Source organism: Copadichromis virginalis, linkage group LG4 (assembly GCF_057382275.1).
Source record: "Copadichromis virginalis isolate Kocher_CV1m ecotype Utaka linkage group LG4, C_Virginalis_male_GT1.1, whole genome shotgun sequence".
NCBI classification, from domain to species: domain Eukaryota; kingdom Metazoa; phylum Chordata; class Actinopteri; order Cichliformes; family Cichlidae; genus Copadichromis; species Copadichromis virginalis.
This window is the reverse complement of record NC_140621.1, coordinates 6,142,325-6,153,180: the sequence shown is the minus strand read 5'-3', so window position 1 is coordinate 6,153,180 and position 10,856 is coordinate 6,142,325. Positions and strand designations below refer to the sequence as shown.

The 10,856-nt window shown below is 43.8% G+C and overlaps 1 pseudogene; it reads right to left on the bottom strand.

Moving 5' to 3' along the window:
* Positions 1-4,239: 4,239 nt before the first annotated feature.
* On the bottom strand, positions 4,240-10,158 carry LOC146710679 (inverted formin-2 pseudogene; annotated as a pseudogene).
* Positions 10,159-10,856: the final 698 nt, after the last annotated feature.

Genomic DNA, 10,856 nt, shown 5'->3' with positions numbered 1-10,856 from the left:
ATCTTTAATTAGGGGTATAACATGGCATAAAATAATATCATAATTTTACACATGACACATTTTCTATTGACGTTTATTTGAGCATCGTTGTCTGTCCCACCACACACAGGCCAGTCATCAGTTGCCTGGGAAAACAGAGCATGTATACTGCGTCACGCAGGGTCAGCAATAGTGCTCCGTATGAACATGTATTCCTACTTACTCTGGAGTTCCTTTTGAAGCACCTCGATTTCCAATTGTAGTTTATGCCTCATTAGGGCTTGTAGTTCGATCTCACCTAGGAGCTTTTGTTTCTTCAGCTCAGTATACTCCATTTTTTGCTGGAGACTTCTCTTGTAGAGCAGACGTATGTCACCCTGTGTCAATTGTGGTGACAACATTTAACGGGGAATACATGTCATATAGGCAGTATAATTGATCACAACACTGCCCACCTCTGCATCAGCAGGCCTCTCTGCCGGCCTCTTGGCCTGCAAATCATACTGCAGTCAGACACACATGGCAGTACACAAGTAGATGGTATTTCAGGCCAATTCATGCATGTACTCACAGGGTCTTCCGCCACACCACAGCCATCTGACAGGGTTGCGTCACTGTCCTGTGCAATGGTAACACAATGGTGTTACTAAGGGGTGTGGTACAGCCTATAGGTCTGTACAATTGGGTGGGGACAGATATATGTATATCTCCCAACTTACTGTGCATGTTCCAGTCACCCCTTCCATGGGAACAGGTAAAAGTGATGGTGTGTCATGTAACACTACACACAGAGAAAACCCACAGTGCCAATGAATGAATGTCACAGTTCGAATAGCATTTTCATTTAGGCAACAACCACATATTTGACATTGTGCACATGGAATCATGAGCCCATTCACCAGTTATGTAGGTGCTGCTGCTACTGCACCCCGGCTTCTGGTCTCCGGAAGAGCTGCCCCCAGGGATGCCCTCAACAATGGGTCTGGTGGCATTCAACCTTAGGGCCAGCTCCTCTGCTGGGGTGTGACGAGGGGGTGCAGGACCACCACCTGTCTTTTGTTGCTCTGCCCTTTTCTTGGTTGCTGTTATACACAAACACAGGGATTGTTTCAGGGGTGTCTTTTCAAGTGACTGACAGCAATATGAGTGTTGGATATTACCATTCTGTAGTATGTTCTTGTATTTCACTCTTACTTGTTCCCATGTTCTGGTGGGTCCGGTTGTGGCTCTAATGTGTAAGAGGATATCATGTGGTATGATTTGATATGATAAAATATGATATGGTATGGTGCCATGTAATATGTTGCATTACTTACGCGTTTAATTTGTCAGCAACTTTCTGCCAGCCCTCTCTCCTTGCTTTTGCAGCCTTCGCACTGTTACCTTGCGTTTTAATTTCACTCTGGTACTCCTGAAATCCCTCAATCAGGAGTTCTTGCTCCGCTGCGGTGAAGTACTGTGCGCGCTCCTTCGACATTTTCGCCGACCAATCAGAGGCTTGCCGATCACTGTTTCTGCTATCGATGCGTAGCCCCTTTTACGGCACCCAGTGATCGCGCATTACTTCATCCAGCTGTAGTAATCGTCAACAGCAGGTGTGTTCGGGGAACCGGATTAGCGAGCTCACGGTTAGCGCGATGATTTGATCTTGGATGTGTTATTTGATCTTGGATGTAGTAAGCGACGTACGAAGAACGGGCCCCAGGCCTACACATTCTGGCCATGGTCTGTCAGTTTCTTGCATTGTTTTCCTGAGCCTTTGCTTTATAGTGCCATTTGTCCTCTCCACTAATCCTGCACTCTGTGGATGGTAGGCACAATGGTGTTTCAAACTGAAATCTAGTGCTTCAGATACTTTACTGATCACGTCATTTACAAAATGGGTTCCATTATCTGATCTCATCAGAGTAGGAATTCCATATGTTGGAATGAAATGGTTGCATAGACACTTTGCAACTGAGATTGCGTCTGCTTTTTTCGCTGGGTAGATTTCTGGCCATTTTGAGAAAATCTATAATTACTAGAGCGTATTTTGAGCCCTGACACTCATTCAGTTCAATGAAGTCCATGTGAATTAATGAATTGGGTGAGGTGGTGTAGGAAAATGTCCTCTTTTTGGTCTTAAGTTATCTTGGGTATTGTGTTTTTGGCAGGTCATACATGTTCTCATATCCTTTTATAGTATAGAATTGTTGGTTTATTATAAAGATCATCTCTCCTGATGAGACATGGCTTAAACCATGGCTCACTAGAGCGGCTGTTTTGTGTAATGATTTGGGAAGAATGGGTTTTCCTGCTATTTTCATTATGTCATCAGTGTCTAGTACTGCTCCTTGTTTTAGCCATTGCTTTTGTTCTTTTGATGGTGCTGCTTTTTGTTCGTCCTGTGCTGCACATTTGCAAATTGCTAAATGTCGCGGCAGTTGTACTGTTTGTAACAGTTGCTTCAGCAAATCTGCATACTGAACTGGGTTTCCAGAGGAGGTAACCATTCCTCTGTTATCCCATATTTTTGCAAAGTGGTGAACTGCTGCAAATACATACTGGCTGTCTGTGTGGATATTAATATCCTTTCTTTCATGTATTTCACATGCTCTGATTACTGCAGTCAGTTCTGCACTCTGAGCTGAATGCGTGTGTGCCAAGGCTCTTGCTTCCACTATAGTGTCTGTTGTGGTTACTGCATATTCTACACAGTTACGCCCTAGTGCATTTTTTGATGCTGAACCGTCAACAAAGATGTCAGTGAGACCTTCTTGTGGTGTACTGTAAATGTCAGCACGTGGTTTAGTTTCCTCTTCTAATTTTTCCACGCAGCAATGTGCTTTTCCCTCCGTGGGTGTTGGCAACAATGTGCCAGGATATAAAGGTCCACATCTCACTATGTTGATGTGGGATTGCGAAAGCAGTGTGCCAACATAGGAGAGTTGTCTAGCACGTGTTAAGAAAGGCAAATGTGCTTGTAGCAGTATAGAAGTTACTGCATGTGGTACTCTAACAGTCAGAGTGTGTCCTAAAACTATGTCAGCAGATTTGTTGCACTGCCTCTGAAGCTGCTGCACATGCTTGTACACAGGTGGGCATTCCTGAGGCCAGGAATGAATAGAGTTTGTTTGAATAGAAAGCTAGTGGCCTTTGTTTTTCTCCAAATGATTGTGTCAATACTGCTTTCATGTGTCTCTGTGTTCCGTCTACATTTAAGTAGAATGGTTTGCCATAATCTGGTAATACAAGCACAACGTTAGTTTGGAGCATGATTTTTAGTTTAGTAAATGCTCCTTCTGCTTCTGGTGTCCACTGTATTTTATCTTTTAAAGCAAGATCTTTTCCATAGATTAGGTTTTGCAGTGGTTGTACCTGTGCTGCATATTCTGGAATCCACGCCCTGCAGAAGTTACATAGCCCGAGAAAACTCATCATCTGTTGCTTAGTTTGTGGCTGTGGTGCATTTTGTATGGCCACTTTTCTTTTGTCTAGTAGTTTTCTTCCTTCACCTGAGAGGGTGTGGCCTAAGTATGTTGCTTCAGGTCTCCATAATTGGAGTTTATTCAGAAACACTTTGTGGCCTTGCTCAGCCAGGTGACGTAGCACAGCCATAGTATTCTGTTTACACCCTTCCTCTGTGTGGCCAGTCACTAAAATATCATCTACGTAAAGTAGAAACTGTCCTTCTGCTGGCAGGAGGCAGGACATCATTGATTTCTTTAAAGCTTCAGCATAGAGAGTGGGGCTGTTTTGAAATCCCTGAGGTAACCTAGTATAGGTGTATCTCTGTCCCTCAAATGTGAAGCCGAACAGATATTGTGAGTTAGGATGTAAAGGCACTGAGAAAAAGGCATTTGATAAATCTATCACTGAGAACCATTGTTCTTTTGGAGTGACTTGATTCAGTATAGTGTGAGGATTTGCTACTACTGGTGGTGTCATTTCAGTAATTTCATTTATTGCTCGCAGATCATGTACCAAACGATACATTCCAGTATTAGCTTTCTTGATTGGGAAGATTGGAGTATTGCAGGTAGCAGAATTAGTTTTTATTGGAATTCCTGCTTTTTCCATATCTTTTCATATCACTGGTTTAATCCCTTCTGTTGCTTCCTTAGATAAGGGGTATTGTGGTTTAATGGGCCTGCGGGATGAAACAGTCTGTACTGTTACTGAGTCTGCGTTTTTTATTAATCCCACATCAGTTGGTCCATTCGACCACAGTGTAGAAGGTAAACTTTTAAGTGCTGGCTCTTCTTCCAGCGAGAGAATTTGTCATTCTTGTGTGCTGTCGTGCAGATGAGCGTTGGGTGTAGTTCTTATCACCCAGCCCAGTGTATATCTCATGCACCCTGTTCTTTTACCCTGTGCCCAACCCTTTTCCTCTGTAGGTGTATATTTATCATTTTCTACCTTTTGCAGGACATAAGTGTTGCAGAGTCAGATATGGGCTTTTTAGGCTGTGCACCTGTTTATCATTGTTAAGGTTCACATAATTGAGGAAGGAGAGTACAAACAACCAGGTCCAGAAGATCCTGGTCAAACAATTGATTTTAATGAATACACGCGTGGGAAGACCACTGTACGCAGACAGGAATTAATCTTCGACTTACCATATTTTCACGACCATAAGGCGCACTTAAAAGTCTTCGATTTTCTTCAAAAAGTGCGGCGCGCCCTATGTGTTGTAAGGAGGACGTAGTAGAGAACACCATGAGAACGTTAAAGGGTGAAGTGCAGGACATCGTTGTTTTAACAACCCTGAAAATGGCAAAGAGACACGCTTACGAAGCACAGTTTAAACTGAAGGCCATCAGCTACGCGGAGGAACATGGAAATCGAGCAGCGGCGAGAGAATTTAAGATTAACGAATCGATGGTTCGCAAATGGAGGAAGCTGGAAAACAAGCTCCGGCAGGTCAAGAAAACGCAGCTGAGTTTCCGCGGACATAAGGCGAGGTGGCCCGAGTTGGAGGAAAGACTCGAGCGGTGGATCATCGAGCAAAGAGTGAGCGGGAGAAGCGTTTCGACGGTCACTATTCGGCTAAAAGCAGTTTCACTAGCTGAAGAGATGAACATTGAACATTTCCAAGGAGGTCCGTCTTGGTGCTTTCGTTTTATGAAACGGTGCCATTTTTCCATCCGGACCAGGACTACGGTAGCGCAGCAACTTCCAGCGGATTATAAGGAAAAGCTGGCCATCTTCCGCTCCTACTGCAGCAAACACATCGGCCGAACACAGGTACCGAATTCAGGTCTGCGTGCCGCGCTGAAATGGTAGCGCTGTGTAGGACGACTGCTGTGTTCCTTCGGATTACCCCCCACCCCCCTATCCACCCCTGTGGCTAGTCACGTGCTCTAATGTTGTGATGTGGACATTAATGTGCTCTCTGTGCAGAGGAGTTTTTTTTTGTTTCCTGTTCTCATGCTGTCCTCCCATAGGTGCCCAGCGTGAGAAGAGGTCTCTTTTTTTCCTCTTGTACTTTTTCCCCATTGTTGTGTAATTTTTCAGTGTTTTCTCTGCAACGCTGCCGATCTCCGACTGTATTCCCATGTGAGGTCTTTGTTGTGTGTGTAAGTCGGGGGGGTCCTATTCCTCTGCGGGGCAACCTGCATATGGCCAATAAAGCATTCATTCAATTCAATTCAATTCAATTTATTACTGTTAAAACAAAGTATAATGTGAATCTATAATATATTTGAAAATTGATAATAAATACCATTGACTTGATTAAATCATGCTCTCATGTTGTTGTTATTGTTCTCACTAGTACATATCTGTCACAATCCTGGGTCTTTTGACCCAGTGTTTTGAGTTTTAGTTTATGTTTAAGCCCTTCAGGTTTTCTAAGTTCATTTTTTATCATGCCTAGGCTGTTCTAGTTCTTTATTAGATTCCACTTGTATCTTCCACCCATGTCAAGTCTCCCTTCCCCTTCATGTGTTTCATGTCTGTGTCTTACATTGTCAAGTTCTGGTTGTCTTTTTTTTTTTTTTTTTTTTTTTTTTTTTTTGAGTCTGAAATGTAAAGCATATTTATTTTCCCAACAAAAACAACACAAAACCGCATTTCTGGCTAACAACAACACAAACAGCAGAAGTTTTGGCAGTTTGCTGGTCTGCAGCAAGTGTTTGTAAATACAAACACTATGTTTGTATAGTGTGTTTCTGAGGCTGAAACCTTTTCTGATGTCCGCCAGGAGGTTTTCTATGATGCAGCCGTCGTTCTGCGGCACAAAACCTTTGATTATTTTCCCATTCTCTCCTTTCTGTCTCTTGGACTCTTCCTCTGCCAGCTGCTTCTTTCTCTTCTTAGCCTTGGCCGCCTGTTCTGTCCGAGTTTTGTTTTCCTTCAGCGCCTTGATGAAGAGTCCTCGGAAAGTCCTGATGGTACCGAAGAGTTCCTCCAGTGACAGCTGATTGGCATCTTCACATAAATAGACAGCCAGTTCACCCTTTTTCGTCTCAATCGTGGCGAATCTCTCGTTTAATTCTCCGAACAACTCCAGATTTGCCTCGAGAACTTTTGCATACTGCTCCTTCACCTCCGCAGCAGAGTTGGAGACTTTCTTGGCTGTCTCATTCAGCCGTTTGAGTAACGCACTGGCTTCTGACTGAACAGAGTCCAGGTTAATTCTGAGGAGCAAGGGTGACAAGCGCCAAGTGTTAGAAATCCTTTTTTTTTTTTTTTTTTTTTTTTTTTTTTTTTGCCTGTCCCGTTTTGGCTCTTTTGCCATCAGAATTTCAGAATTGTTGTCTAAAGGCAAAGAAAGATGCCCAACGGATTTACTTTACCAAATTGACCATCCCAGCCTTGCCGTAATGGTCGATTTGATTCACCTTTTATTGTTTATTTTATTTTCACTTACTGAATACGGGACAGACTTGACTGGGGGAAAGAAGGGGAGAAAGAAGGAAAAGAGAAACAGCTGAGAAGAGGGACGGGGGAGAAGGGCAAAAAACAAAAACCAACAGAATGAGCAGAAAAAAAAAGAAATAAAAAATGCATATATCGATCACCTGGATCACCTGCTGAGAAAGAAAAAAGAAAACAAGCAGAAGAGAACAAGAGTAATAGAATAAACAGCATCACAATGATATATGGGAATATGACAGTAAATACTAAATATTAAACATTATTGTGCAGCACGTAAGATCGACAGAACAGTGTGCTTTGAGGTAGGAGCCAAAAAGGGTGTAGTTTGTGGGTGTGATCACCCGTGTGTACACCTGTGAGCATGGACGCGCTTGTTTTTTTTTTTTTTTAAAGGTTCCTTCATGTAATGATCTGCTAGAGGGTGTGGGGGGGCCACAGCCCCGTCCTCCAGGGCATGAAGCAGGTATGGAGGAGATCAAAACTCCAGACATCCAAGTTCTGGTTGTCATGTCTGCGTCTCATTATGTTTCCTATTTTATTTTGAAGAGATCTTGTGTTTTTATATTATGGATTATGTTTTGAGTCCTTTGAAATCTAGGGAAACAAGAAACAGTACAACAGTAATGGTTATCATAGGTTTAGTTCTTTGGCTTTGTAATATGGCTTCCCTGTGTTCAATGTTGTCTACTGGGACCTTTTTGTACCATGTTTCTGGTCCCTATGTTCTGTCTTCTCAGTTGCTGTTAAGTTTGCATGTCTAGAGTTCAGTCAGTGTGTTTCCTGTTTTACTTTGAAGGTCCATGTCTCATGTGAGTGTTTTTAGTTTTGCTTCCCTTGTCTCGTCCAGCCTAATTACTCCCAGCTGTGCTCTCCTTCTGTTTCTCATTCCCTCGTTGTCCCTCTGTGTATTTAAGCCCTGTGTTTCTCTTTGTCAGTGTCGTAGTCTCCCTCATGGCTGTGTGTCAGTTTATCCATGCCCCAGTTTACTTTTGTTATATTTTTGTGCCATTCTGCAATAAAGCAGCTTTTTGAGTTTTATTCCTGCGTGGTGAGTTTTGCGTTTGGGTCCTTCTCTTGCCTGCACACAGCCAAAACATGACAATATCAGTATCCACGTCGCACGCATGCATAATCGCTGCATACAGCAACTGTATGTTGTTGACAAAACGACACACCATAGCATGTTAAGAAAATGCACGTTGACCGCATGTGATGGAGAAGTCGTTCTGCACTTGTTTTCCTGAATATAAAATAGTGGAACAGTTTTTTAGAAGAAACATCTTTATCGCTGGTGGAAAACTGTCTAGCGAGTTTCGAAAACTGTCAGGGCCCTGAGCCGTTATGAATTATATTATTATTGTATGTATATTTGGTGTTGCTGTCCCTCTTCTCCCTGTTTGTGTGTATATGTGTTTCTGCAAGCACCGGTGTTGTGCCAGAAAGTGATTGCCGTCCGCGGGAGCGCGTGCAGCTGCTTAAAGGTGCAGCGCCCGGATTTCTTGCGTTGCCAGCTATGTTGCCAGCTACTTCCGTGCAACTGATATAACGTGGGGGGGAAAAAATCCCCAAACACATTTATGCCTTTGTTATTAGGCAAAGGTATGCATTTATGGAATTTGAACGTTTGTAACTGAATTATGACGTTTATCAGAAGTTTGCTTTCATTGTGTAGCGCTGTCACGAATGACTACACGCATCATGATGGAATAATTAATGCCTACAGGTTTAGTATGTCTACTCTCGTTGTTCATATTTGTTATAAGTAGGGATGGGTACCGGTATCCGGTTCTGACATAAACGGTAGTAACCAGACCGAAAAGCAGCGCACATTTTGGTGCTTTATTTCGGTGCTTTTTCTTTCCTGAGCTGTGATACACGTTAGATTCTAGCCAATCATTTCACGTTTCTGAGGATAGTAGGCGGGCCCAGGTACGTACGTACTTTTAGAGCAGAGCTACAGATTAAAAATGCCCAAGGCGAAGCAGTCAAAAGTCTGGCTGTACTTCACAGCAAAAGATGCAAACTCAGCAGCCTGCAACAAGTGTTTTAAGGTGATACTGTGCAAAGGAGGTAACACCTCAAATCTGATGAAACACCTGGCGACGCATAGTTTCTTTTAAAAGCCGAGAAATGCACCGTATTTGATAGCTTGCTGTGAGACCTCACACCGGGCACATCTACTGCGGGTGTGGTGCCTGTTATGCAACATCCCCCAAAAACACGAAGAGGAGAGTCCTGGCCCGTAGCCCTGTGATACCATATATGCCCATAGCTGCAGAAAAGGCTAACATTATCTTTTTACCAAAAAACAGATGAATATGAGGGGTTTTTGGACCAATTTTTGTGTTTTCCATTCTTTAAGCACCGGTTTGAGCACCGTTTAAGCACCGGCACGTTTCAAAAGTACCGGTTTGGCACCGGTATCGGATAAAACCTAAACGATACCCATCTCTAGTTATAAGACTGTCAAATTGTAGTTAAAACAATAAAGACCTATTGTGCCAGTATCACCATGACTCTTTCTTGTTTGTTCAGAATAACGACTGAGAACATGGCATTTTAGCGCTACCAAAAAGTGATTGTGGCCTATAACTTGTCACTGAAACTGTCACGGTCCTGGGTCAGTGACCCAGTGTTTTGAGTTTCTTGTGCCTCTGAGTTTTCTGTATTATGTTCTTAGTTCTCTTTGTTGTCCCTGCTTATTCTTTAGTGTAGTGTCTTAGTTTGGTTTTCTTGTATTCTGTTTAGTTCTCTGAGTATTTAGTAGCTGCCCTCTGTGTTTCTTAGTTGCTCTGTCTCCCCTAGTCTAGTTTGCATCTGTGCTAATTCCTGTTTTACTTTGAAGGTCTGTGTCTCATGTGAGTGTATCCTACTTTGCTCCCTTGTCTCGTCAGTTCTGATTTCTCCCAGCTGTGCTCTCCTTCTGTGTCTCATTCCCCTCGTTACTTCCCATTGTATTTAAACCCTGTGTTTCTTTGAGTCAGTGTCGCGTCGTCCCTCATGCTGTGTGGATCTCCCTGTGTGTGTTAGTTCATTGTTTCCCAGTTTAGCTTAGTTTACTTTGTATGCTCGTTTTTCTGTGACAAGCAAATAAAGCTGTGGTTTTGAGTTCATCCCCTGAGTCTGAGTCCTGCACTTTGAGTCCTCATCTCCTGCCTGCCACACAGCGTTTCATGACAGAACGACGCAACCAGACATGGACTCAGCAGGCTCTGCCCGGGAAATTGATTTGGCCCGCATCCAAGGTCTGGTAGAGTGGATTTCCCACACTGATGATGTTCGGGCCGTAACCGTGGGAATCAAAGCCATTGAAGCCATCCTCAAGAGGAACCCCCACTTTGGTCAACTCAGAGGATTTATGGACTCGATACATATGATACGCGAGGCCCGGGAGGTACCGCAAGCCCGAGAGTTAGCCATTCTCGCCCGCTCCCGGTATTCAGTGCCGAAACCACCACCACTGCAGCATCAGGTGGAGCTCTCTGCAACGCAGCAGTGGCCATTAAAGCGGAAGGGGGTTTCCACGCCACTGCCGCGGAATTCTTCACCCTCCACATCTAGCTCTGACCACCGCTCACCTGCCTCTTTCCTCGCAGCGATGTGGTCAGAGGAGGAGGAGTCAGATTCACCCTCTCTGCCATTACCGGCAACCACCACTACCTCCGCTCCCATTTCCAGGGGGAAGCGGCGGTGTTCCAGATCAACTGGCGTTTAGATCAACTGGCGTTGGTCGAACAGACGTGTGGCAGTCTTGCGTTTCAGTAGCTCCTACCGACAAACCAGCAAAAAAACGCCAAATGTGTCATCTGTGACACTTGTGAGGTTATCTCAAACACACTCCGTCAGTCTTGATGCTGTTGAACAACAAAATGTTTAAAAATCTGGCGAGTTTACCTGGTGATATCCTCATGCGCGACGCGATCGCGAAAACAGCAAACAAGTAACACCACGCCGTTGTTGTTCACAGGACAGCAAGAGTAAACGATCGGGAGACCCTTGTCGTCGTTATCGTTCCA